Source organism: Sapajus apella, unplaced genomic scaffold (assembly GCF_009761245.1).
Source record: "Sapajus apella isolate SASKATOON/1434 unplaced genomic scaffold, GSC_monkey_1.0 scaffold10, whole genome shotgun sequence".
Taxonomy (NCBI): Eukaryota; Metazoa; Chordata; class Mammalia; order Primates; family Cebidae; genus Sapajus; species Sapajus apella.
Window position 1 is genome coordinate 15,010,490 of NW_022436950.1, and position 26,585 is coordinate 15,037,074.

Below are 26,585 nucleotides of genomic sequence, written 5' to 3' on the forward strand. Positions count from 1 at the left end.
TACTTATCTATTACCAAGTATTTGCATAGATAAAAAGATTCAATAAGTAAAACATTTGCTTTCCGGCTTAATTACAAGATGTAAATCACATTTCTCTGAAAATTAGCTTCCAGTACTGAAAAATTGTTAATATTGAAGTGAATGCATTAGATTTTCAGTGATCAAAGTGAACTAATACAAATATCTTCAGTGCCTGTCATTTTCATAATGAAGTAAATTTTGAATAAAAATATTCTGCTTAAATTAAGATGCCAGTTTTAACCTTGTTCAGGCATTCAGAAATGTTTTCTTAATTACTGCTATAATTACAGTTTCAAAAATATTTCTCCTGTCTTTTGTCCAAGTTCCCAGAACTTACCTTTTTGTTTTGTTTTGTTTTTGTTTTTGAGATGGAGTTTCACTCTTGTTGCCCAGGCTGGGAGTGCAATGGCGCAATCTCAGCTCACTGCAACCTCCGCCTCCCGGATTCAAGCGATTCTCCTGCCTCAGCCTACTGACTGGCTAGGACTACAGGCATGTGCAACCATGCCTGGCTAATTTTTTGTATTTTTAGTAGAGATGGGGTTTCACCATATTAGCCAGGACGGTCTCGATCTCCTGACCTAGTGATCTGATGGCCTGGGTCTCCCAAAGTGCTGGGATTACAGGTGTGAGCCACCACACCCGGCCAGGCCTTGCCTTTCTTACCCTTAACTACATGCATTTCTTTACTTGACTTCAGGACTTTCACAAACAGACGGTATAAGAAGGGTTCAAGCAAAATTTAGCAGAACTAGCATTTCAATACATTCTGTCCAGTCTTGACGATTTAATCAAACGATGGTAAAGTTAAAGCAATCACTTTTGTAGCAGTGATGGGAGTAAAGAAATATGAATACCCCCAACTGCTGATTAATTATTAATCAACCAATTAAGGTCGCCAAATTAAGGATTTGCTGTTGTATTTAGTTAGCGTGACAGGGAAGCCTGAGAAGGGAGGTAAGCTGGGATGCCAAATTACCTGAATTATACTAATTAGTTCCAGGTGATAAAGTCCCTTCCCCTCTGTAAAACTTTAATCTCTCAAATTTAAGAGTTTCCTTCAGCTCCAAAATCCTACTGAAAGGGAACCTCATTTGCCCAAATCCAGTCCATTTTGTAGGTATACTCTCTTTATTTTGACCTCTAGAGGGCGATCCTTCCTAATTTTAACAGGATCTGACTCTACTCACCAAATCCCAAGCTAGAAAGTAACTTCTTAGGAAAACCACCAGGAGGGAAAACTATCACTGCTGCTTCCAAGTTCCCTGTGACATACCAAGCACCTGGTCTTCATTTTTCACACTATGCCTTTTTCTTTTTCATTCCTTCATCCATAAAACCAAAGTGTCAAGAAAAATTAGGTAATCCCTCAAAGCCCCTTCCAAGTGTGTAAATCGTATCGTCTTCCTTGTTTGACTTTGTTTCTTGGTACCAAAATAGCAAATGCTGTTTGCTGAATATCGCAATAGTAACTCAATAGCTATCCAGTATCTAGCTTACTCATCCTGAGTTTTGTTTTGCTGGATTTTGCTATTAAGAACAGAGGTAATATAGAAGTGTTTTACTGGCCGGGCGCGGTGGCTCACACCTATAATCCCAGCACTTTGGGAGGTCGAGGCGGGTGGATCACGAGGTCAAGAGATTGAGACCATCCTGGTCAACAAGGTGAAACCCCGTCTCTACTAAAAATGCAAAACTTAGCTGGGCGTGGTGGCGCGCGCCTGTAGTCCCAGCTACTCGGGAGGCTGAGGCAGGAAAAACGCTTGAACCCAGGAGGCGGAGGTTGCAGTGAGCCGAGATGGCGCCACTGCACTCCAGCCCGGGTAACAAGAGCGAAACTCTGTCTCAAAATAAAAAAAAAAAAAAGTGTTTTACTACATGTAACAAAAAAAAAAAAAGAGATTACTAGTGATGTCTCAGGGCAGGTGAGCCCCTGGGGCTTAGCCTGGGAAGGATTTTTGGTTTTGCTCGGGAAAGAATTCAAGAGTGAGCTGGTGAAAGAGAAAAATGGCTTTATTGAGCAACAGTGTTAACAGCTCAGTGACTGCTTCTGCAGAGCTGGGCTACCCTCCAGGCAGTTACGTTGAGAGGAGCAGCTCAGAGGCTGGGATTTGGTTAGTCGCAGCTCATTCCTGTAGAATCAGGTCCTGTTAACATTAGGGTATTTCTAATTTTATTTATATTTTAATTATATTTCTGCAGATATATTTTTGCCCACTTTAATTATATGCTAATTAAGGGGCAGATTATTCAGAAATCTCTAGAAAAGGAGTGGTAACTTCTGGGTCATTGCCATGGAAAGGGGTGGTAACTTCCACATGTTGTCATGGCAATAGTAAACTGTCATGGCACTGGTGAGCAAGTGTTACGGCGAGATGCTTTTGGTGATTCTTCTGTGTTTAAGCTGGTCTTTAATCTGGTCTGGAGTCAAGTGCCACCTCTTATGTGTGAGACATGTGCCACATAATAAATTATAAATTTATTTATATATAAATAAATATATATAAATATATATAAATACATATATTTATATATTTATATATATAAATTTTTATATATAATTTATAATTTATTAATTTATAAATCTATAAATTATAAATTATATATATTTATAAATTATAAATATCTACATAATTATGGACTCATACAATACATAATAAATAACTTACAAATAAAAATTTCCTTTGTAAAGTTTTTTTTTTTTTTTTTGAGACAGGGTCTCACTCTGTCACCCAGGTCTTACACTGTCATCACAACTGATTGCAGCCTCCACTTCCTGGGCTCAAGTGATCCTCCCACATAAGCCTCCCAAGTAGCTGGGACCACAGATGCACACCACCACAATCAGCTGACTTTTGTATTTTGGGTAGAGACAGGGTTTTGTCATGTTGCACAGGCTGGTCTCAAACTCCTTGAGCTCAAGAAATCCACCCGCCTTGACCTCCGAAAGTGCTGGGATTACAGGCGTGAACCATCGCTCCCAGCCTCCTTTATAAAATAAATTCAAGTCATTATGAATTAAAGTTTCCAAAGTGCCAAACCATTTTCCAAGGGTCACCATATTTCAGATTGGCAGAAACAGAATTTAATCTCACAGTTTCAAAACGTTTATCTGAAATTTGCTTGCTGATCTACCCCATTTTATAATTCCACCACGAAGCTCCCTGTAAATCAACAAGAACTAACATCTACTGGGCCCTTTCTTTGTACCAGGCACTGTGTTAGGCACTTGACGTGAATTGTATCACTTAATCCTTACAATTCAAGGATGTGTAACCACTTTACAAATGAGGAATCCGAGGACTGGGGACATTAAGTGACTTGTTCAACATCACTCAGCTAGTAAGTTTAACTAGAAATCAAGCCACTTTCATCTATCACAAAAGTGACTCCTTTCTTATCCATGGCTATCTTGCTGCTCTGCAAAGACTGTCCCCAAAGTGTTTCAAAATCTGTAAACTTTTAAGTCCAGTAAGTTCTTACTTAACCTCATCAATAGGTTCTTGGAAACTACAACTTTTAGCGAAACGATGAACTGCAGGTCCTCAAATAACATCATTTTGTTATAACATGAATGAGAACAAAATGGTTTAATTATAGGTCATTCTGCTTAAAGTTACAGTTTCCAAGAACCTATTAATGACGCCAAGTGAGGACTTACTTTCGTCCATTCTCCTCTACTATCGTCCTTCACTCTATCAACTGAGCTTTCAAAGGCATCTCTGGTACTCCTTCCTTCACTTGTACTCCTTTCTTTCAAAGACAGTAATTCAATGGAATCTCAGGAAAAACAAGCAATCAATTTTCTCAATATTCCCCCTGACAAAACTGACTCACAGCTTAGAAAAATTCTAGATCCTGATTTCAGACTGTACAATAAGTCACAGATTCTAGGGTTACATTGCCTACATTGAGTTTTGACTCCTTCCGTACTAGCTGAATTACTTTAAACAAATTATTTACAATCTCTGGGCCTCAGTTTCGTCATTTGGAAATTGGTTAATTATATATATTTCATAGATGAGGCTTAAATAGCTATGTGAGAAGTGCTTATAATAACATCTGATAAGTGCTCAGTGAATACCAACCCTTCCTATTTTTGTTTGAAATCAAAAGAGAGGTTTAATAATGGGAACTTTGAGAAAGGATCACCAACTCAGAAAAAAAAAAAAAATAAGGATGTGTATTTCAATTAAGACTTTTTAAAGACCCCGTGTAGTCTAGGCACAGTGGCTCATGCCTGTAATTCCAGCACTTTGGGAGGCCAAGGTGGATGGGTCACTTGAGGCCAGGAGTTCGAGACCAGCCTGGCCAACATGTGAAAACCCATCTCTACAAAACAAAAAACAAACAAACAAACAAAAACAGAAATTAGTTGGGCATGGTGGTGCATGCCTGTAATCCCAACTACTGAGGAGGCTGAGGCACAAGAATTGTTTCAACCTGGGAGGCAGAGGTTGCAGTAAGCTGAGATCATGCCACTGCATTCCAGCCTGGGTGACAGATCAAGACTCTGTCAAAAAAAAAAAAAAAAAAAAAAAAAAACCTCTTGATCTCTTGTAAATATTCCAGTTTGGATTTTGATTTCTTTTGGGTTTGTTTGGGTGATATGACTTCCCTGACTACATAATCAGATGGTTCATGGGAAAGCGAGAAAGCCTACCTTAATAGTTTGTGCACGGATTTTATTTAAAAAGCCAGGACCCACACTTCTGCCCCTTTGCAGTAAAATCAAAATGCCTTAGTGCAGTAGTTCATGTCTGTAATCCCAGCACTCTGGGGGTTGAGGTGGAAGGATGAGTTGAGCCCAGGGATTTGAGCCCACCTGAGCAACATAGGAGAACAGTGTGTCCACAAAAGAAAAAAACATTTTAATTAGCTGAGGGTGGTGGCACATGTCTGTGGTCTCAGCTACTTGGGAGGCTGAGGTGGGAGGAAAGCTTGAGCCCAGGGTGCAGAAGCTGCAGTGAGCCATGATAGCACCACTGCACTCCAGCCTGGGTGACAGAGCATGACTATATATTAAAAAAAAAAAAAAACTGCAAAATCCTCAATCTTGCTTCTCTTCTATTAGATGTTTCACGAAATTCAGCATTTTACCTAAATATCCCAAACTTTTCAGCTATTTTAAGTTATCCTCTGTCCTTAACAGCTTAGATTATACTTCAGGGTAAAACTCCTCTTTTGGAAATAATGGCCCGCATCTTCAGTTAAGAGGTAACTCAACTGAGTAAACATTACACTTGACAGGTAACTTATCCACAGCACAGTCTGTTGCATGAAAGCCTCAGCCTCTGTTCACCTGTCTTTAAAGCGTTGTTAGTAAAGCAAGATGTCAAAGGAGATTACCACATACTGGGAGTAGCAGATGGAGAAGAAACATTTGGTGGGTGCGCTCGGAAGGATCAAGGACCCTAGGTTTGGTCTTCAAGTTTTTCCCATTTGTATGATTTTTGCTCTGCATATCAGCACATTCATCTTTTGGGGGGGCTCCCGTGTGCAGCTCTAAGCATCTCCTTCATAGTGAAAATAGTTTTCTTGTAGATTGCTTCCTACATATAGAATTGGTTTGATTAATTCAGCTAAGAGTTCGTGAAGAGATAGCAATTTGCTGTCATCAATCACACATACGCACACCTTTAACCCTTTAATTTACGTGCATATGCATGGCAGCCTTTAATTGACGCCCTTAGTTTCATTTCTGAAGTTACATGCAGGTGAATTTTTTTCTTCCAAACTATTGCAGGCTTTTTGGCCTTGTCTCTGATGACAGGTTGGGCTTGAACATTGGCGTTGGGGGTCGCCTATGCATTGTAGGATGTTCTGAAACATCCCTAGCCTCTACCACTAGATGCCAGTAGCAAATGCTACCCTCAGTTGTGACAACCAAAAATGTCTCCGAACATTGCTAATGTCCCCTGGCAGTGGTAAAATTGCCCGCGTTAAGTACGACTCATCAACTTTTATTGTCCTGTAACTTTTAAATAACATTAAATGTTTCTCATTTTGAATATAAGTAATACATATTTAGCCTTCATTTACCCCCCTCCCCATTACTTTGTACCTTGCTTGTCTCTGCCAATGGATAGAAGACCATTATATACGAATCATAAAGTCTTAATTTGAGATTGTTGAGTTATGAAAACGATAACCAAATAGCTGTATGATAATGCAAGGCATTAAAAGTGAAACTGAGCTGTTGCATTGTATGTGCACCTGTTCCATAGTTCACTTTAGTGTGCTGAATTATGTTACCTGACTCTAGCAAAATCTTTCCACTTACACTCCCTCCAGAATGCCTGCATCAGGTAAGGCCCACAGAAGCCTCAAGACAAAAGCAAGCCATTGCCTAATTATGGATGATGCCATCGCTATGCACAGCAGGTGCAGTTCAGGTCCCAGGAAGCCATAGGAATTGAACAATACTGCCTCTGTGTAACCTGATTCCCAAGGAAGTAAAAACAACCTGTATTCAAAGTGTAGACATCTGTGGCATTGGGGCCAGCCCTAGATTAGGCTGTGAAGTATGCCCAGGTCACCTTCGGTCACAGGCTTTATCTTTTCAGCATCCTCATTGCACCCAAGTCCAGTCTTTCTTCTGCACTACAGCAGCTTCTGAGGATCCACCCACCTGAGCCTGCCACTCCAGTGGATCCTGGGGCTTAAACCATCCTTCCATGTATATTGACTTTCCTGGATCCCATTTCTGGCTGGTCTTACAAACTAATCTGCAGTTGTCTAGATCAGCATTTCTAAATTGCAGGTCTGTGGGTCAAGACCACGCCCCTGAAACATACATTTCTTTAGCCAGCAAGGTGTTTCTAAACTCTTTGGTTAAACTACTAACGTTAATAAACCCAGAAATCTCATCTATTAATAACAATTCCAGATTTCCAGCTTCTCTGAAAGAATCTGCAAGTGATACTGCTGGTATTGAAATAGTTGGCAATAGCCTGTTTAGACAGATCTCATTCTGATTGTAGATCCTTCGTCCCAGAGCTTGCACCCTCATTTATTTGGGTGAACTGTCTCGTGCCTGAGACAGTTCTGAGAGTGTGATCCTCTCATTTAGATCCCAGAGATTAGATTTGTATGATAATGTTGTAATTATTTCTGGAAAACAAAATCAGCAAGGATAACAAAGGGTGTAATAAAATTTAACACAATAACTTTTAATGCCTTCCTTTTCATGGATGTAATCTTTCAATAATAGACATTCCTCAAGCGCCTCTTTATCAACAGCTATTTTTTTAGTACTGTAAGCAAATACCAGTCACAGTTGAAAGCATTTTCCATGAACTATTTCATCCAATTCTCACAACAATCATAAGAAGCAGGTACCATTATTATCCTCTTATTAAGAAAACTGAGGCACAGAGAGGTTAAGAAACGTGTTCCCATGTCCCACGACCAAAAATTCCAATTCGAAAGGAATCAAAAGACCTGACTCCACACTCCAAGCCAAGCTTACCTGGGCTGTTTACTGCCTCTGAAATTAAGTCAATTCTCATAAAAGACTCTAAGAAGTAATAATTATTACTATTCTGTCTTGTAGATGAGGGAATTAGAGCTCAGAGAATTAAGAAACTCTCCTGAAAGTACTTGTCAAAGCACTGCAGATGAGACGTTTCCTAGAGCTGAACCAGCTTCCCACAGAGTCAGCCCAAAGCTGCAGGGCTGGGGTTTCAGTACCATCAGTCACCCATGGCTGCAGCATCTCTTCCCCAAATACTCTAAACCAAAGGAGACGTGTAGGGGTCTGCTCTGCTCTCGCCCCCAAGCCTTGTTCAGGATCAGCACAGGCAGGCATTTTCTCTCTTTTTTTTTTTGAGATGGAATCTTCCTCTGTTGCCCAGGTTGGAGCGCAGTGGTGCAATCTTGGCTCACTGCAACCTCTGCCTCCAAGGGTCAAGTGATTCTCCTGCCTCAGCCTCCCAAGTAGCTGGTATCACAGGTGTGCACCACCACACCCAGCTAATTTTTGTATTTTTAGTAGAGATGGGGTTTCGCCATGTTGGCCAGGCTGGTCTCAAACTCCTAACCTCGGGTGATCCACCCACCTCGGCCTCCCAAAGTGCTGGAATTACTGGCATGAGCCACCCCGCCCAGTCTAGGATGGCATTTTCTATTCACCAAACCAGGAAGTCACACTGCCTGAAGGCAAGACCTATTGTCCAGGGCCCATGCCAAGCCAAATGAACTTGTCATGCCCTGGGAGGCTGCTCTTGTTCTACTGAGGTGCAGAGGAAGAAGTGGGAGCCAGGAATAGAGGAGGAAAGTGAGACAGTTGGAGGATAATTGAAGCAAAACTTACAAAGTAATCCAACACATGTATCCATAAAGGATAAACCCTAGAGGTTCCAAGAAGTGATCAACCTCTCTGCTCTAATTCCAACAAATCTATAGCCCAGTCTTGCTTCTCACTAATGATAGCATATACAGGACTGACTGCATCTTATACAAGAAATTGTTCTCTTTTAATACACACAATGGAGCAGTAAGAGAGCCTTGGATTTCCCAGTCAACAAATGCTCAGCCAAAAGCCTAAAGACAGCCTTTATTCCTTCTGTTCTTTCACTCCCATGTTTTCTTTCTTTTTTTGAGACAGAGTCTTGCTCTGTCGCCAAGTTGGACTGCAGTAGCACGATCCTGGCTCCCTGCAACCCCTGCCTCCCAGGTTCAAGTGATTCTCCTGCCTCAGTCTCCCAAGTAGTTGGGACTATAGGCACGTGCTACCATGCCCAGCTAATTATTTTTTATATTTTTAGTAGAGATGGGGTTTCACCATATTGGCCAGGATGGTCTCCATCTCTTGACTTCGTGATCCTCCCGCCTCGGCCTCCCAAAGTGCTGGGATTAGAGGTGTGAGCCACCACCCTTGGCCCTTTCACTCCTATGTTTTATCCATCTAATATATCCTATCCGTTCTTCTCCAAAACTTATCCCAAATCCATCCACTTCTCTCCATCGCAACAAGAGGGAAACTCCATCTCAGAAAAACAGAGAGAGAGAGAGAATACCATGCTTAAGTCACTTTGGACAGCTAGGAGACAGCTGGTATAAAGATGATTACTTATTCTCTAATTAAAATACTAAAATCCATGTGCATCATAAGGATTTATGTCATATCTCTTAAAAATTGCTATCTTCACAAATGACCTCAATTAAGTTTGTCCTAAAGCAATGGCTTACAACAACATTTCTCATTTTACGCAGGTCATCACCCAGAGTTAACCAGTTAGGAAGGGTTAGTACAGCATGTTCAGCAAGTGCTCAGTCCATAGTAGCAGCTCCAAATATCAGTTGAGTGGATGCATGACTATAAAAACGTTAGAGTAGATACATAAGAATGTAAGAAGAAAAGACAGTCTGCATGGGACATGGGAAATGTGGAAAGAAAATTAACAAATAAAACAACTTGCAATGCTAGAGAATAACGACTGAGGTGTGGGGGCTGGCCGCAGTGGCTCATGTTGGAATCCCAGCACTTTGGGAGGTCAAGGTGGGTAAATCATTTGAGGTCAGGAGTTTGAGACCAGCCTGGCCAACATGGTGAAATCCCATCTCTACCAAAAATACAAAAATCAGCTGGGTGGTAGTGGCACATACCAAGACAGTGAAACCCCGTCTCTACTAAATATACAAAAAAATTAGCCTGGCATGGTGGCAGACACCTGTAATCCCAACTACTCAGGGGGCTGAGGCAGGAGAACCGCTTGAACCCGGGCAGCAGAGGTTGCAGTGAGCCAGTGAGCCGAGTTCACATGACTGCACTCCAGCCTGGGCAACAGAGTGAGACCTCATTGAAAGAGAGAAAGAGAGGAAGAGAGAGAGAGACAGAAAGAGAAGAAAGGGGGGGGAGGGAGGGAGAAAGAAAAGAAGGAAAGAAAGAGAGAAAGAGGAAAGAAAGAAAGACAGAGAAAGAAAGAAAGAAAACACTAACGTTTATGCTTATTCTAGGAGGGTAAAAAAAAGATATCTGCTGGGCCAGGTGTGGTAGCTCACACCTGTAATCTCAGCACTTTGGGAGGCCGAGGCAGGCGGATCTTGAAGTCAAGAGTTCAAGACCAGCCTGGCCAATATGGTAAAACCCAGTCTCTACTAAAAATACAAAAAAGAGTAGCCGGGCGCGATTGCAGGTGCCTTTAATCCCAGCTACTTCGGAGGCTGAGGCAGGAGAATCACTTGAACCTGGGCAGCAGAGGTTGCAGTGAGCTGAGTTCGCACCACTGCACTCCAGCCTGGGGGAGAGAGAGAGAGAGAAAGAAGAAAGAGAGAGAGGAAAAAATACAAATAAACTAGGTTTATTATAGGAGGATAAAAAAAGGTATCTGCTAAATGCTGTAGTTTTCCCTACTTAACCTAAATAAGCGCAGCTTCAACGTCTCTGTACTTCCTTCTGTGGTTTAGTCTGGGGAGGCAAGGTCAACGCCTATAGAGGCTGGGCACGTAATGGAAACACATTAGTCAAATAAGAGATAGACATACAATGCACAGAAAAAGCATGTCTCAGCTAAAGTCATTCAAATCCAAATACCATAAAAAGAAAAACACACATTGTGCCTGCTCAACCAAACACTGTTCGTTGCCAATTTAGACTCCTGGTTTGACCATCAGGTCCTAGACTGGCACAACCACTGTTCCCCTCTTGCAGGCGCACAGTGGCTGAGGCGGAGGCCAGGTTTGTTTTCTTTAGAATCAGAATGAGGAGGCAGCCAAAATGAGGAAGTGCTGAAGTTTATTGCTATGAAAGACTAAGGGCTCCTCCCAAAGACACCCACTTGTTGAAGTGTTTACATTGTAAAGAGTTTGGCAGGGTTGAGATATCACCAATGGAAAGAAATAGTCTACAACCCTAAAAAACAGCAGCAAGAGGTTGGGCACATTCAGATCTGAAAGGCTGCTACAAAACATTCATGAATACCCTGTTCCCTCCTACTCACAGTAATCCAGTGCTGATAATTTGTAACATTTATATTGTCTTGGGTAAATTGTGAGGAAAGTAGAAAAAAAAAATGCAATCAGCAAGGAGTAGTTCCTAATTGGTGCCAGTTGCTTTCTGTTGAGTTTCTATTGAGCACTGTAGTGCTAAATCCCAATATAATCTTAAAATCTGGAAGAAATGCCTTAAAATCACCAGCCCACGAGTCCAACCTCCCATCTCCAAGCAAAATAATTCTAAATCCATTAATGCAGGCTGAAAATCTGGAAGCTTCTGTTGTGTGAAATTCAGAACCTCATTTGATTCAGGATCCAAATTGTTCGTTAAAAAAAGTAGCACTTGTGTGTATTTACTGCTAGATGTTATTTAAATGGTTGACATCTGGTCTATTATAAAATCCTATGTAATTTGAGTCCTGATTATATTATTGGGTCTTCCTCTGTACCTTCCAGACAGGATGTTCTTTAAAATGCCTTCCTGGTCCGTCGAGGTGGCTCACGCCTATAATCCCAGCATTTTGGGAGGCTGAGGTAGACGGATCATGAGGTCAGGAGATTGAGACCATCCTGGCTAACACGGTGAAACCCCGTCTCTACTAAAAACTAGAAAAAAATTAACTGGGCATGGTAGCACATGCCCATAGTCCCAGCTACTCGGAAGGCTGAGGCAGGAGAATCGCTTGAACCCAGGAGGTGGAGTTTGCAGTGAACTGAGATCGAGCCACTGCACTCCAGCCTGGTGACAGAACAAGACGTCTCAAAAAAAAAAAAAAAAAAAAAAAAAAGGCTTCCTTTTGAATTTCAAGAAACCAGGGATTATTTGAACTTTTTTTCTTTTACTATAGGGCAAATATGGGTTAAACTGGGCACTTTTCCAGGTCCTCATTTATTCATTTATTTTTTCAATGACATTTATTGAACAGTTACAATGTACCAGCCACCATGATATACACTAGATATAAAAGAATGGGTAAAACATGGAACCCACCTTCAGCAAAATCCTGCAGGTGGGCATTATGGATTGCTAATCTAGAAAGCATCACTCCCTTAGGCCTTCCAGAGCTCTGGTTGGAGGGTAAATCCATGTCTCTTGTCAGTCATGGGGCAGGTGAAAATTCTTACCTAATCAGAAGTGTGCTGCAGGTTTCCCCCCATCCTTTGGGTTAGGGTCCCCTACATCAGAACCCTCAGCTTCTGGAAGCTCTAATTGTCTGCTTCTGGGTGATGTCATTCACAGATTACACATCTGGAGCTGCTGTATCCATTCACCACTGGCCTGAGGATGGAGCTGATCCATGGAGAAGCATAGAGCGGTCAGGAAGAGGCACAGGGAAGTGGAGATAGCCAAAGATGAACATACCTAAAAATCTGTCCTATGTTTGGGCTTCTGGTCATGGGGGCCGATAAATTTCTTTATTATTTAAGGCAGTGGTCCCCCCAATCTTTTTGGCACCAGGAACCAGTTTCATGGAAGACAATTTTTTCAAGGACAAGGGGATGGAGGGGGCGAGACGGATTTGGGACGAAACTGTTCCACCTCAGATCATTGGGCACGCAACCTACATCCCTCGCATGCACAGTTCACAAGAGGGATAGTGCAGCTGAAGCAAGGGCCTGGAGAGTGGCTGCAGACAGAGCGGAAGATCTCTCAAGGGTGCTTTCCACCCTACTGTACCTGCAGGACCAGTTCAGTCTGATTCAACTGTGTCAATAAGAAAATGTAACAAAATGATAAATCTGATGAGTTGTTTTTCTTTTTCTTTTCTTTTTTTTTTTGAGGTGGAGTTTCTGTTGCCCAGCCTGGAGTGCAATGGTATGATCCTGGCTCACTGCAACCTCCACTATACAGGTTCAAGCAATTCTCCTGTCTCAGCCTCTGAAGTGGCTGGGATTACAGATGCCTGCCACCACACCTGACTATTTTTTGTATTTTTAGTAGAGACAGGGTTTTGCCATGTGGGCCAGGCTGTTCTCAAACTGTTGACCTCAGATGATCCTCCCACCTCGGCCTCCTAAAGTTCTGAGATTACAGGCATGAGCCACCGTGCCCAGCCATCTGATGAGCTATTTTTCAGTTGCAGAGGACGCCCAGGTTGCAAGTCAGATAATCTGAGCATGCCCAGATAAATCAAGCATGCCCAATTCATGACCCTAGAGCCAGCCAGACAGAAAAAGTCAACCACTTATGGAACTTAAGTACCCAGATAGAGGAACAGGATACTTAATTAGAGGACCAAATTAAGAAGCAAGGGGCCAGGTGCAATGGCTCACACCAGTAATCCCATCACTTTTGGAGGCCAAAGCAGGAGGATCCTTGAGGCCAGGAGTTCAAAACCATCCTGGGAAACACAGTGAGACCTCACAGTGAGACCTCTGTCTACCAAAAATAAAAAATTAGCCACACACAGTGGTACACTCCTGTAGTCCCAGCTACTGGGGAGGCTGAGGCGGGAGGATTGCTTGAGCCCAGGAGGTCGATGCTGCAGTGAGCCATGATCACAGGACTGCATTCCAGACTGGATGACAGAATGAGACTCTGTCTCAAAAAAAAAAAAAATTAAAAATTTTTTAAAGCATTTCTGAAATGTTTAAAATGCATTAAGGATTAAATCTTGTAATGTTTATGATTTCATTTGAAAAAAATTCTTCGATATCAACTTTTTTTTAGATGGAATCTCAATCTGTCACCCAGGCTGGAGTGCAGTGGCATGATCTCAGCTCACTGCAACCTCTCCCTCCCGGGTTCAAGCAATTCTCCTGCCCCAGTCTTCCGAGTAGCTGGGACTACAAGCACCCATCACTATGCCCAGCTAATTCTTGTATTTTTAGTAGAGATGGGGTTTCAATGTTGGCCTGGATAGTCTCAATCTCTTGACCTCATGATCTGCCGGCCTCTGCCTCCCAAAGTGCAGGGATTACAGGCGTGAGCCACTGTGCTGTGCTCTTTCTATCTCTAAATATCCCCCTTTTTTTTTTTACAGTTCCAACTGTAACCTGGCTCTCCCCTGAGGACACTGTTTCCCTTGCAGCCTCTCATCCAATGATCCTTTTTCTCCCATAGCCCTTGTATCACTTGGACGCGTAATCGGTATCTCAAAGCTAACATGTCCAAATGGAATCCTGATCTTCCCTCACAAAACGCCTCCACCACAGACTTCTCTATGTTATAGATGTCAACTCCATCCTTTCCAATTGCTCAGGTCAAAAGTCTTGGAGTCAGGCCTGGCACGGTGGCTCATGCCTGTAATTCCAGCACTTTGGGAGGCCAAGGCAGGTAGATCACTTGAGGTCAGGAGTTCAACACCAGCCTGGGCAACATGGTGGAACCTCATCTCTACTAAAAATACAAATATTATCCAGGCATGGTGGCAGATGCCTATAATCCCAGCTACTCAGGAAGCTGAGGCAGGAGAATCACTTGAACCCAGGAGGCCAAGGTTGCAGTGAGCTGTGATTGCACCACTGCGCTCCAGCCTGGGTAACAGAGTGAAACTCCATCTCAAATCAAAACAAAAACACTTTGAGTGATCCTTGGTTCCCTTTTCTGTCATGCTTCAAACTGAATCTACAAGGAAATTCTATTGGCTCTACTTTTTGGATATATCCAGATTCCAAGTTCTTCTCACTCCCCCGGCTCCTCCCCCCACACTAATCCATATGATTCCCTGTCTGGATTACCTCGATGGCATCTTTAAATCTCCCTGTTTCCACCTGAGTCTAGTCTACCTTCCTGGAGTGTATTCTCACCCCAGCAGCCTGAGTAATCCTTTGAATTCATAAATCAGATTATGTCATCACTCTGCTGGAAACCTTCCAAAGACTCCCTGTTTAAACAAGAGTAGTACAAACCAAAGTCCTTACAATGGCCTATCAGGCCCTACATGATGTGGCCCCCTGACCCCTCGGATCTCCTCTCTTACTCTCACTGGCTACCTTGTTCTAGACACTCTGTACTCCCTGATCCCTAGAGGAATCGCCAGGCACTGTCTGCCTTAGGACATTTTAGCTGATCATTTCCTCAGCTTGAAACAGACTTCTTCCAGGTACCTCCCACCCCATCTCTCCCGATCCCCACACCCTGCTTTTTGTTTGCTCTTAGCTCTCATCCCTTTTAACATCAATGTAACTTTCTTATGCATTACACATTTGTTCCCGTCATCCATGAGAATTTAATGTCAGAGGCTTAGATGTCTCCTTCCCTTGTTCACTAAGGTGTCCCAAAGTCTGTCTAGAGCCTAGTGACTAACTCCTAATCACCTCCCACAAACCTGCCTTACCACAGTCTCCCATCTCACTGGATGGCAACTCCATGCCTCTAGTGGCCCAGGTCAAAAACAGTGGAGGCTTTCTTGGCCCTTTTCTCTGTCACACCCACATCCAATCAGTGAGGAAATGTTGTTGGCTCCACCTTTAAAATAATTGCTCGGTAATTTTATGTTGAAGGACTGATTGATCCTTGCGAAGTTGGCTAATAACATGGCCCAATCTCAATATCGCTAATCCTTTTACATATCCCACACATTGGCCCCCCATTGATTACATGCATACGCATGGGTAGTCTTCTCAACGTTAATATTGAATCTACATTTGCCAGGCTTGACTTCTATTTTGTATATATAGACTTCACTAACTTCCTAAGTGCTGGGACTATGTGCAAGGTACTTTATACATCTTTTAGGTCCAGTTTAGTTCTTCTAGCTATGAGGGCTTCGTAACTGTTAATTAATGGTAATGCAGATAGTGACTTGACAATCGGCAGTCAGTCAGAACTCAGAGTTCCTGAGATGCTGCTAAAAAGTCCATCTAAATGAACAGATCTTTTTTTTTTTTTTTTTTTTTTTTTGATATAGGGTCTTGCTTTGTCACTCAGGCTGGAGTGCAGTGGCACAATCAGGACTCACTGCAGCCTCAGCCTCCAAGGGCAAGTGATCCTCCTACCTCTGCCTCTAGAGTAGCTGAGACTAGATTACAGGTGCATGCTACCACACCCAGCTAATTTTTGCATTTTTTTTATAGAGACAGATTTTCACCATGTTGCCCAGGCTGGTCCCAAACTCCTGGGATCAAACTATCTGCCCGGCCTCAGCCTCCCAAAGTGCTGGGATTACAGGCTTGAGCCACACAGCCTGGCTAAAATCAACAAATCTGTGGCCAGACACAGTGGCTCAAACCTGTAATCCCAGCACTTTAGGAGGCCAAGGTGGGTGGATCACCTGAGGTCAGGAGTTCAAGACCTGCCTGGCCAACATGGTGAAACCCCATCTCTGCTGAAAATACAAAAAATTAGCCAGGCATGGTGGTCCATGCCTGTAATCCCAGCTAATGGAGAGGCTGAGGCAGGAGAATCGCTTATACCCGGGATGTGGATGGAGGTGGCAGTGAGCCGAGACAGTGCCAATGGAGCAAGACTCCGTCTCAAAAACAAACAAACAAAAATCAACAACAAAAAACCAAATCTTTACTGCATGACTACACCAGGAATTCTACTAGATGCTGGAGATTAACAAAACGTGTTTTAAATCACATCATCTGAGTACATATATTTTAAACAAATAATCTCAATACAGTGTGATAAATAGTGTATGAGTATTGATGAGTGAGAGTAATTAACTCAGGGTAAGTCAGAGTTCATCAGCAACACAATGTGGAGAAAGATATTCTAAGCAAGAAAAAGTGAACAAGACTTTTTTGTTTGTTTTTAGGCTTCTGTCCTTAATTATTAGTGTTCCTGCTTTTGGCCATAAGGATAAGAGGAGGGGAGGGTGCAGGGGGGTTCAATTCATGAATCAGAATGCACACGTTGGGTAAGTATTTGGATTAAACCATTTCTAAGGTCTCCTGCAAAATTTTTATATATGATGATTCAAATATCAAAAAAGGACTGTATTAATTTAGTCAAGTTTTGACTCAGAACGCTTTTGGCAAGGTTTGCATGAATAATACTATTTCATGTGCCTGATGCCAAAACTGAAATATTAATAGACTGTGTTAAGATTTAAATCTAGTCATAAACATGTCTCTAAGATGCATGATAATTAGGAGAAAAAATAATCTGAAGCCATTTCTTTCTGTGAACCATTAGAACTGCAAACAGCTACAATCTGTCTGCATTTTCCTTGAAAGTAAAAATCACAAAACTACAAAGAATAGAAGTGCCTATTCCTACTCAACAGCCTGGGTATAACTCTGTTTTAGAAAATTTTGACCACTTGTTATGCAACATTTTCTTCTGGAATCTGTAACTTACTCTAGACATTGCTTTTCTAATGAGCATGGGTAAGTATATTCACATCTTTACAAAACTAAAAATAAGCAGCAAATTTCACCTTTCCCAGAAAATCGTGTGCTTTCTTTTGACATTTTTAAGCTATCTTTTAAAAAACAAGACTGGATGAGAGTGCTGACTCCAGCACAAACTGGGCAATTATCTCTGAGAGCCTGTGGCCCTAGCTGCAAAATGGAAATAGGATTTGTTTCATCTCACAAAGTGTTTGTGAGGCCCAACGAGACAGGCGACCTTAAAGGACACCGTAAATACTAAAACAGCATATGTTAACAAAAACTTGTACACTAATTTCATAGCAGCATTATTCACAATCATCAAAAAATTGAGCGCTGTGGCTCCTGCCTGTAATCCAACATTTTGACAGTCCATTTCAGGAAGGTTGCTTGAGGTCAGGAGTTCAGGACCCTGTCTCTACAAAAAAAACAAAAAATTATCTAGTGGTGGTGGTGTAGTCTGTAGTCCTAGCTACTTGGGAGGCGGAGGTGGGAGGATGGCTTGAATGATCATGCCACTGCACTCCAGCCTGGGTGACAGAGCAACACCTTACCTCTATTAAAAAATAAATAAAACGTAGAAATAACTCAAACGGCCATCAATTGATGAATGGATAAAGAAATTGTGTCATAGCCATGCAGTGGAATATTAATCAGCCATGAAAAGGCAAAAGGTACTGATATCTGTTACAACATGGATGAACCTTGAACACATTTTGCTAAGTGAAAGGAGTCAGACACAAAAAGCCACATTTATACTATTCCACTTATATGAAATGTCCAGCGTGCAATCCCAACACTTTGGGAGGCTGAGGCAGGCGGATCACTTGAGGTCAGGAGTTTGAGTTCAACCTGGCCAGCATGGCAAAACCCCGTCTCTACTAAAAATATAAAAAATTAGCTGGGTGTGGTGGCTCACGCCTATAATCCCAGCACTTTGGGAGGCCGAGGCGGGTGGATCACGAGGTCAAGAGATCGAGACCATCCTGGTCAACATGGTGAAACCCCGTCTCTGCTAAAAATACAAAAATTAGCTGGGCATGGTGGCGCATGCCTGTAGTCCCAGCTACTCGGGAGGCTAAGGCAGGAGAATTGCTTGAACCCAGGAGGCGGAGGTTGCAGTGAGCCGAGATGGGCACCATTGCACTCCAGCCCGGGTAACAAGAGTGAAACTCCATCTCAAAAAAAGAAAAAAAAAAAAAAAAAAAAAGAAAGCAGGGGTCGGAGGCATGGATGGAGTTTATAAACATGACCACATATGATAAGAACGCCTTCCTCTGTCAGATGAACTCCATGAAGAAGTATAATTTCCTTTTATGAATACAATGCCTTCAGGGACTAGATGTGGGGTCACATCACTACAACACTTTTTACTCAAAGTTGCACTTACTATTTATTTTGAGCCAATTTCACCTGGGTAAAAACGTGTGTGTGTGTGTGTGTGTGTGTGTGTGTGTGTGTGTGTGTGTGTGTGTGTGTTCTGGGTATGTATGTGTGTGTGTGTGGGTGTGTGTCTGTGTGTGGGGTGTACGTGTGTGTCTGTGTGCTTGCATATAAGGGAAGAATGTGGACACAGAACACAATTTGGCCTCCGTTCTTGCCTCCATACCACTAAAGCTCACCGATTCTTACCATTTCACATGTTTTAGAAGAATTTTTCCTTAATTTCTAGACATTCTGAATAACTGGTTTAAAAAAATCTGTCAGCAAAAGATAAAGGATCAAACCATGTTATATTAAAACTTTTACTAAATTACATAATGTGATCATCCCTAATGTACCACAGTATTTATTTCCTAGTTACAAACTATTTTCAAACAATAGGGAACATAATTTTATTTAGTTTGGTCATTTTGTAAGTATTATACAAAGAAGAAATATAGATCAGACCAAAAAATATTTCTGGTAACATGAGAACATGAGTTTCACAGAGAATTAATTTATTGTGCTGAGTGTTACAGCTTTTCACCCACAGGAATAGCATGGAGCAGTAGATGAATTTAAAAAGAAATTTTAAAAGATTTGTTGGAGAATTTAAATAAAAGTGAAAACTGGTTAAAAAGCAGCATACAAAAAAATGCTCTCATTTCTGTTGTCTTCAGTGTGTAAGCATAGAAAGAATGGGATGTGGATGACTGTTAACAGCAGCCGTCTCCAAGGGGGTGGATGGTGGGTGATCTGGACTTCTTTATGTGCATCATATTTTCTGACATCCCTGTAATAAAGACGTAATAAAAGAGGGAGTCTTTTTGTAAGAAAAAAGTTGATTGCAAATAAAAACACTGTCATTGTTTTAACTCACTTTATAAAAAGATGCACCCGTCCCCCATGACCACAAGTAAGTTCTAGCTTCTCTACGATTTTTGGAAGGCTGATAAAAATTCAGAGTAAAGGGCCAGGTGCAGTGGCTCACGCCTGTAGTCCCAGTATTTTGGGAGGCCAAGGTGGGTGGATCACAAGGTCAGGAGTTCAAGTCCAACCTGGCCAACATGGTGAAACCCCATCTCTACTAAAAATACGAAAAATTAGCTGGGCTTGATGACAGGCGCCTGTAACCCCAGTTACTCAGGAGGCCGAGGCAGGAGAATCATTTGAATCTGGGAGGCAGAGGTTGCAGTGAGCTGAGATTGTTCCACTGCACTCCGGCCTGGGTGACAAAAGTGAGACTCCATCTCAAAATATATATAATTACTTCTAAAAAGTAGGGCTGGTACTGCAACAGTTTTATCCAGGAAAAAAAAAAGAGTAGAGCTGGAAGACAGGGTTATTCAAGATCAAATTTTGTGTTTTAGTTTATTCCTTTCAATTTTGTTCAAGTTATATATTTACGCATTTTTAATACTAAGATTTTTAGAAAATGCCAAACACTTTGTGAAAATTTAGTCTAATTTTCCACAACTCTTACATATGATGAATTTTAAAATTAAATTTTACTTATAATGAGGTCTTAGAAGGAAAAGCTACTTAATAATTTCTATGGAAATTTATTATACATAACATGTATTTTTATATACAGACATATATAATATATAAAGAGTTGGTTACCAATTCTTTTTTTTTTTTTTTTTAGATGGCATTTTGCCCTTGTTGCCTAGGCTGGAGTACAATGGCGCGATCTTGGCCCACAAAAACCTCTGCCTCCTGAGATCAAGTGATTCTCCTGCCTTAGCCTCCCAAGTAGCTGGGATTACAGGTATGCACAACCATGTCTTGGATAATTTTGTATTTTTAGTAGAGAATAGAGTTTCTCATGTTGGTCAGGTTGGTCTCAAACTCCCGACCTCAGGTAATCTGCCCATCTTGGCCTCCCAAAGTGCTGGGATTATAGGCATGAGCCACCAAGGCTGGCCACCAATTCTTATGTATGTTTCAATTAACCAGAACACTCCTTTTCCAAACATTTTGAATAAATATACAAATTCAAAATGAGGAGGTTAATGTGGTTTTATTTGAAGGGCATATTTAATTATACAGTGTTTTGTTGATATTTATTTGTATCATTATTTGTTAGTGGTGTTATCTCATCTCTGCCTGCATTATGTTTTATGTTTCCTCTCTGCAATTGCATTGCACATCTTTAAGGGAAGGCAGTTGCCTCACAAGCACTACAGCACCTAATACACATCAGGCACTCAGGATTTGCTGGATGTGTGAACTGATTAATAACAAAACTGTTACCACGTATTTGAGCGTATATATATATTCTTGATGCAGATCCACTGATAGTAAGGATAATTGGGGGACTCTAAAAATTCAGAACTCTCAGTTTTACACCATGTGATGTTTAATTTTATGTGGCAACTTGACTAGGCCACAAGGTGCCCAGCTATTTGGTCAAACATTATTCTGAGTGTGTCAGTGGAGGAGTTTCTGGGTGACAGTAACATTTAAGTAGGTAGACGGAATAAAGCAGATTGCCCTCTCTAATGTGAGTAGGCCTCATTCAATCAGTAGAAGGCCTAAATATTAAATAGAACAAAAAGGCTGATCCTCCCTTAGGTAAGAGAGAATTCCTCCTGCCTGTATTAGAACTGTCATGTTTTATTTTAAGACAGAGTCTCACTCTATTGCCAGGCTGGAGTGCAATGGCGCGTTCTTGGCTCACTGCAACCTTCAACTTCCTGGTTCAAGCGATTCTTCTGCCTCAGCCTCCCAAGTAGCTGGAAGTACAGGCACATGCCACCACGACCAGCTAATTTTTGTATTTTTAGTAGAGACAGGGTTTCACCATGTTGCCCAGGATGGTATCGGTCTTCCTGACCTCATGATCCACCCACTTCAGCCTCCCAAAGTGCTGGGATTGCTGGCATGAGCCACTGCTCCTGGCCACATTTTATTTTGTATATGTTTATTTTATTTACTTATTGAGATGGAGTCTCGCTCTGTCACCCAGGCTGGAGTGTACTGGCATGATTTCGGCTCATTGCAACCTCCACCACTACACCCATCCACAAATACTAGCAGGGCATGGTAGCATTTGCCTGTAGTCCCAGCTACTCTGGAGGCTGAGGCAGGAGGATCGCCTGAGGCCAGGAGCTCGAGGTTGCAGTGAGCTATGACGGGGCCACTGCACTCCAGCCTGGGCAACACAATGAGACATCGTCTCAAAAAAAAGAAAAAAATAATAATTTATTTCATCCCTTATGAGAAAAACCAAAGCCAACTGAAAATATCTGGGAAACAGGTGATTTTTGAGGAGGAGATCATGAGATGAACTTAAACTTTCAGAAAAAAGAACAATTTAATGATAAAGTCTAAAGGGAGCATATGCAGACAGTGTATACTTATGCAAAGAAATGGAGAATGAAAAATTTTAAAAATCACAATACGTTTCTATTGTATGTTGGGCTCATTTGACACGTGCAAACATCTCCAGGCAGTGATAGCAACGGTCTTATTTTATTGATGAGAAGTGTGAGGCTTAGAGGCTTCAGTAATTTTAGAATCCAAGAGTCCATACCACGGGAACACACCACCTTTCATCCATGTCTCTTACACGTTCTGCTTTTCTTGGCTATTCTTCTCATTGTGTTCACTACCTTCTATACAGTTCCAACACAACAGTCGTTGTGTTTTTCTCAATAAAAGTGAATTATTACGTAAGCCATAGGGTAGACTTTTTCTCTGTTTCTGTGAGAGATATCCATTGCTTGCAGAGTGATTCTTCTGGCCCCCAGTGGCCCACAGTGAGGGTTCTATGGAACCAGTGAGGAAATAGAGAGCTGTGCCCCTGCCTCTTACAGACACTGCTTCTCAGACCTTTGGCTAAAGCAACCGTGCTTGAAGCCAAAGCTTGCAAACAAAACCAAAGACATGTAAGCAATTGTTGGTATGGAGGGTATGTTTTCAAATTTGCATCTGAAGGCCTTTAGGTGATACACACTTGACTGCCTCTGACATTTGAAATACTTCTGTGGCCCCTGAAGGCATCTGAACTTGCAGCTCCAGAAGCAGGTCTTTACCGCTAGGGCTCTGGGTTTGTTCCCAAGCTGCACTGAATGGAGAGAGTAGGCGGCTGAGGGTAGAATCAAACATTGTACCCCTTATCTTGCTGTTCAGTTCTCTTAAACTTCACTGTGGCTGGGATTCCATGTGTCACTTCCTGGGAGAAGGGAACAACCTCATGAGGACGCATCTCCAGCTTTCGGAGGGAACTCTGCCGGCATCTCTCGTTTCCCATCTCTTCTCTCCGTTTAACCCTTTCCCCTTTACTATCCCATTCCCTAATTTTTTCCCAGGACTTTCACCCCTCCCTAAAGAAATTATCAAGTAAATTCAATTCCACAATCCCAGGCATGGAATACCAATAACAATAACAACAGTTAACATGGATTTATAGTTAACAATAGTGAACATGGTTTATACTACATGCCAGGCACTATGTGCTTAATGCTTTAGTATTTCATATGATGCTCAAGGGAATTATTATTATTATTATTTTTCTTTTTTTCTGAGACGGAGTCTAGCTCTGTGGCCCAGGCTGGAGTGCAGTGGTGCGATCTTGGCTCACTGCAACCTCCACCTCCTAAGTTCAAGCGATTCTCCTGCCTCAGCCTCTCAAGCAAGAAGCTGAGACTTAAGGTACATGCCACCATGCCTGGCTAATTTTTTGTATTTTTAGTAGAGATGAGGTTTCACCGTGTTAGCCAGGATGGTCTTGGTCTCCTAATTTCGTGATCTACCCGCCTTGGCCTCCCAAAGTGCTGGGATTATAGGCATGAGCTACCGCACCCAGCCAGGAATTATGAATTCTATTTTATGTTTGAAGAAGCTGAAGCTCTGGATGAAGAATGACATTCTGGTGCCATAAGGCTTTAAGATTCTGATCTAGACCTCCTGTCCTGGGCTTTCCACCGCAATATCAGCTCTTCTTCTTCTTTCTCCTCCAGCCATCCGGATCCATCTTCTGCTGTGAAGAAGAGAGAGCTGGATTCTGACTCAGGCTGTGAAGGTCTGCCTCAGGGAGGGAAGGATTAGGAAGTGGGGAGGCAGAGGACAGAGGAGGTGAGAGTCTTTCTCCCAGGCTGCAACCCCTCCACCTACCCTCCCCTAACACCTCCTCTGCAAAACCGAACACACCCTGCAACACAAAGACTCATCTCCCTCTGAAACTTCACCTGGAGGTCTAGAATACAAACAGAAAGTCATATTCTTCCCATTAACATAACTTTGACTTTATTTCTTACAAATGAATATCCTCATCTTATTAGGTCCATAAAGCATTGCCCTGACGTTTCCCCAAATAACATCACGAAGCATCCCATAACACAAGGCCCCAATCATCTTTCCCAGGAGGGGAGATGGGGAAAGAAAGAGAGAATGGAGAAAAGAGTCTCCATGTTCCCTTTCATGGTATAAATGTATGATACGTTTTGATTCAGCTTTGATGCCTTTTTAATATTATCTTGAGAACTACACATGAAAGAGGGAAAATAGCCCCCCAAAAATGAATCCTGATATAGAGTCCTAGAAATCCAGGAATACCCAGAGATATCAAATGTACGAGGGTGGGCTGGGCACAGTGGCTCATGTCTGTAATCCCAGCACTTTGGGAAGGTAAGGTGGGTGGATCACTTGAGGTCAGCAGTTTGAGACCAGCCTGGCCAACATGGTGAAACTCCATCTCTAATGAAAATACAAAAATTAGCCAGGTGTGGTGGCATGCGCCTGTAGTCCCAGCTACTTGGGAGGCTGAGGCAGGATAATCACTTTAACCTGGGAGATGGAGGTTGCAGTGAACTGAGATTGCGCCACTGTACTATAGCCTGGGTGACAGACTGAGACTTTGTCTCAAAACAAACAAACAAAAAAAAAGACAAATGTAGGAGGACGCTGGCTTCTGTTCATGAAGACAGGGCCTGTGTAAGCGTGCTAAGTGACCCAGCCTCCTGCTCCCTGGAAGTGATCCATGTGATGGCAACCACGGTGGCTTATCAAAGTTAATAAAATAATAATATAAATAAGATAAAATAAAATAAGAAAAATAAGCAAGGCATACATGCATTCATACATTTATAATGTATTCAGGGCCAAAAATCTATTCAAAACTAATTGCTAAGCACATTAACAGACTAACTGCATTGTCTGGAAATTGTTGTTTAGTTATGGGTAACATAATGCAGTGTGTTAAATACAAACTATTGTTGACCCTAGAGGAACTTTTATTTAAGAAGAGAGAGAAATTATGCCTTAAAGCATTCATTTTTTTAAGTGGTCCACCATCTGTTTGGGTGAAAAACTATATAAAGGCCGGTAATTACCATTATCACTAATTATCTGTCACTAGAAATCTTTTTCAGTTTACCATTAGCATTAAATTTAAAGCAAGACGCAGGCTTATTAAATCCTAGAGTAGCTCTGTGTTCTCTGCAGAGACATTCAGTTTACAAAACACTTTGATATTCTAATGTGGACTTTAAGACCCAACATATAGTATCCAAGTCAGCTTATCTCTGTACACAGGCTTATTAAATCCTAGAGTAGATCTGTATTCTGTACAGAGACATACAGTTTACAAAACACTCTGATATTCTAATGTGAACTTTAAGGCCCAACATACAGTATCCAAGTCTACTGTACCTCTGTACATGAAACTGCCTGTCCAGTTTTTGGAACCAGAGGGCTCTATAATCTGGAATCTGTTAGGTTCTAGGCAAATGGCCAATTATCAGACAGATTCTGGTAACTGTTAGAGGATTAACAGATATGTCTAGAGGAGATTCTGCCCCTGGCGTGGAGGTCAAAATCCTTTACAACTCTAAGATTCAGTGATTCTGGGTCATGAAAGAAAAAGATTATGTGTGTTTAACAGATGGTGGGTGAAACACTCACGCACTCACCTTGCACCATTCACACAAGTGCTTAGAACAGTAGTCGGCCTGTGGAAGAAGCCTTATAAATGCTGCTGCCGCCGCTGCTGTTGTCATTGTTATTTGTCGTTGTTGTGGGATGGCTTTTGGCTTCTTGGTTTGGTTTTTTAATTAGGTCATTTGTAGTGATCTACTAGCTTTCTTTTAAAAGCGTTGAGATACCAGATAGTCTTTTTTTTTCCCCTAACTTACTAAGTAGACTCTTATTCTAGTTGCCTTATTTCTACATTGTTTTATTTTTTGGCTTCATTTCTCTTTCAATGCACTGTAAAATCCAATTGACCTACTACTTGACTCTGGATCCTAGGGTTTACTCAGGAACCAAAGAATATTTTCTAAAAAAAAATGGCAGCTTCCCTCCATGGTGTAACCTAAGACATCGGAAACACCCTTAAAAATCTAAATGCCTCAGTCTAGCATTTAAATGCCCTTGACAATCTGATGCCAGAACGTATTTCCAGCCTCATTACCTTACTGTTGCCTATGTAAATCTTGGGCTACAATAACATCCAGACTATGTAACGACCCTTGAACATCAGAGTCTAATTCATCTAGAAAATTTACTGAATACATATGTATAAAATGTCATTGTTTCGTGCCTTTGTTGGTGCCATTTCCTCTCGCAGTACTTAATTCTTCCATGTTTTACCCACCCGTTAAGGCTGCGGTAGATATGTCTTAAGAAATGTATTTGCCCAAACTCCCTTCCCTGGAAACTGCCATGCCTCACCTCAGTCCACTAGAGCTGCTAAAGGAATGGGCAGAGGTGACCAAGTGTTGATCATGTGTTCCCACTCCTACTTTCAGATGAATTAATCATGTTAGGTGCACGGCTGACCCAAACTCAACCAATCAGATTTGTCTCCCGGGAATCTGGAGATTAACAGAGCCGTTCAACATAGAAAGCTTTGTGAAAGCTCACGTAGGGTCTGTTCATGAGTCAACATTATGCCAAACCGAAGTCATGGACAAGAC

At 41.9% G+C, this 26,585-nt stretch overlaps 1 long non-coding RNA gene across 2 annotated transcripts in view; it reads right to left on the reverse strand.

The window, feature by feature from the left end:
* Positions 1-19,012: 19,012 nt before the first annotated feature.
* Positions 19,013-26,585, reverse strand: part of LOC116551457 — a 40,561-nt gene continuing 32,988 nt past the window's right edge. For both annotated transcript variants that reach the window (XR_004268947.1, XR_004268946.1), the window contains exon 3: positions 19,013-19,456. This is a non-coding gene — a long non-coding RNA (uncharacterized LOC116551457). The remainder of the gene's footprint in view (positions 19,457-26,585) is intronic.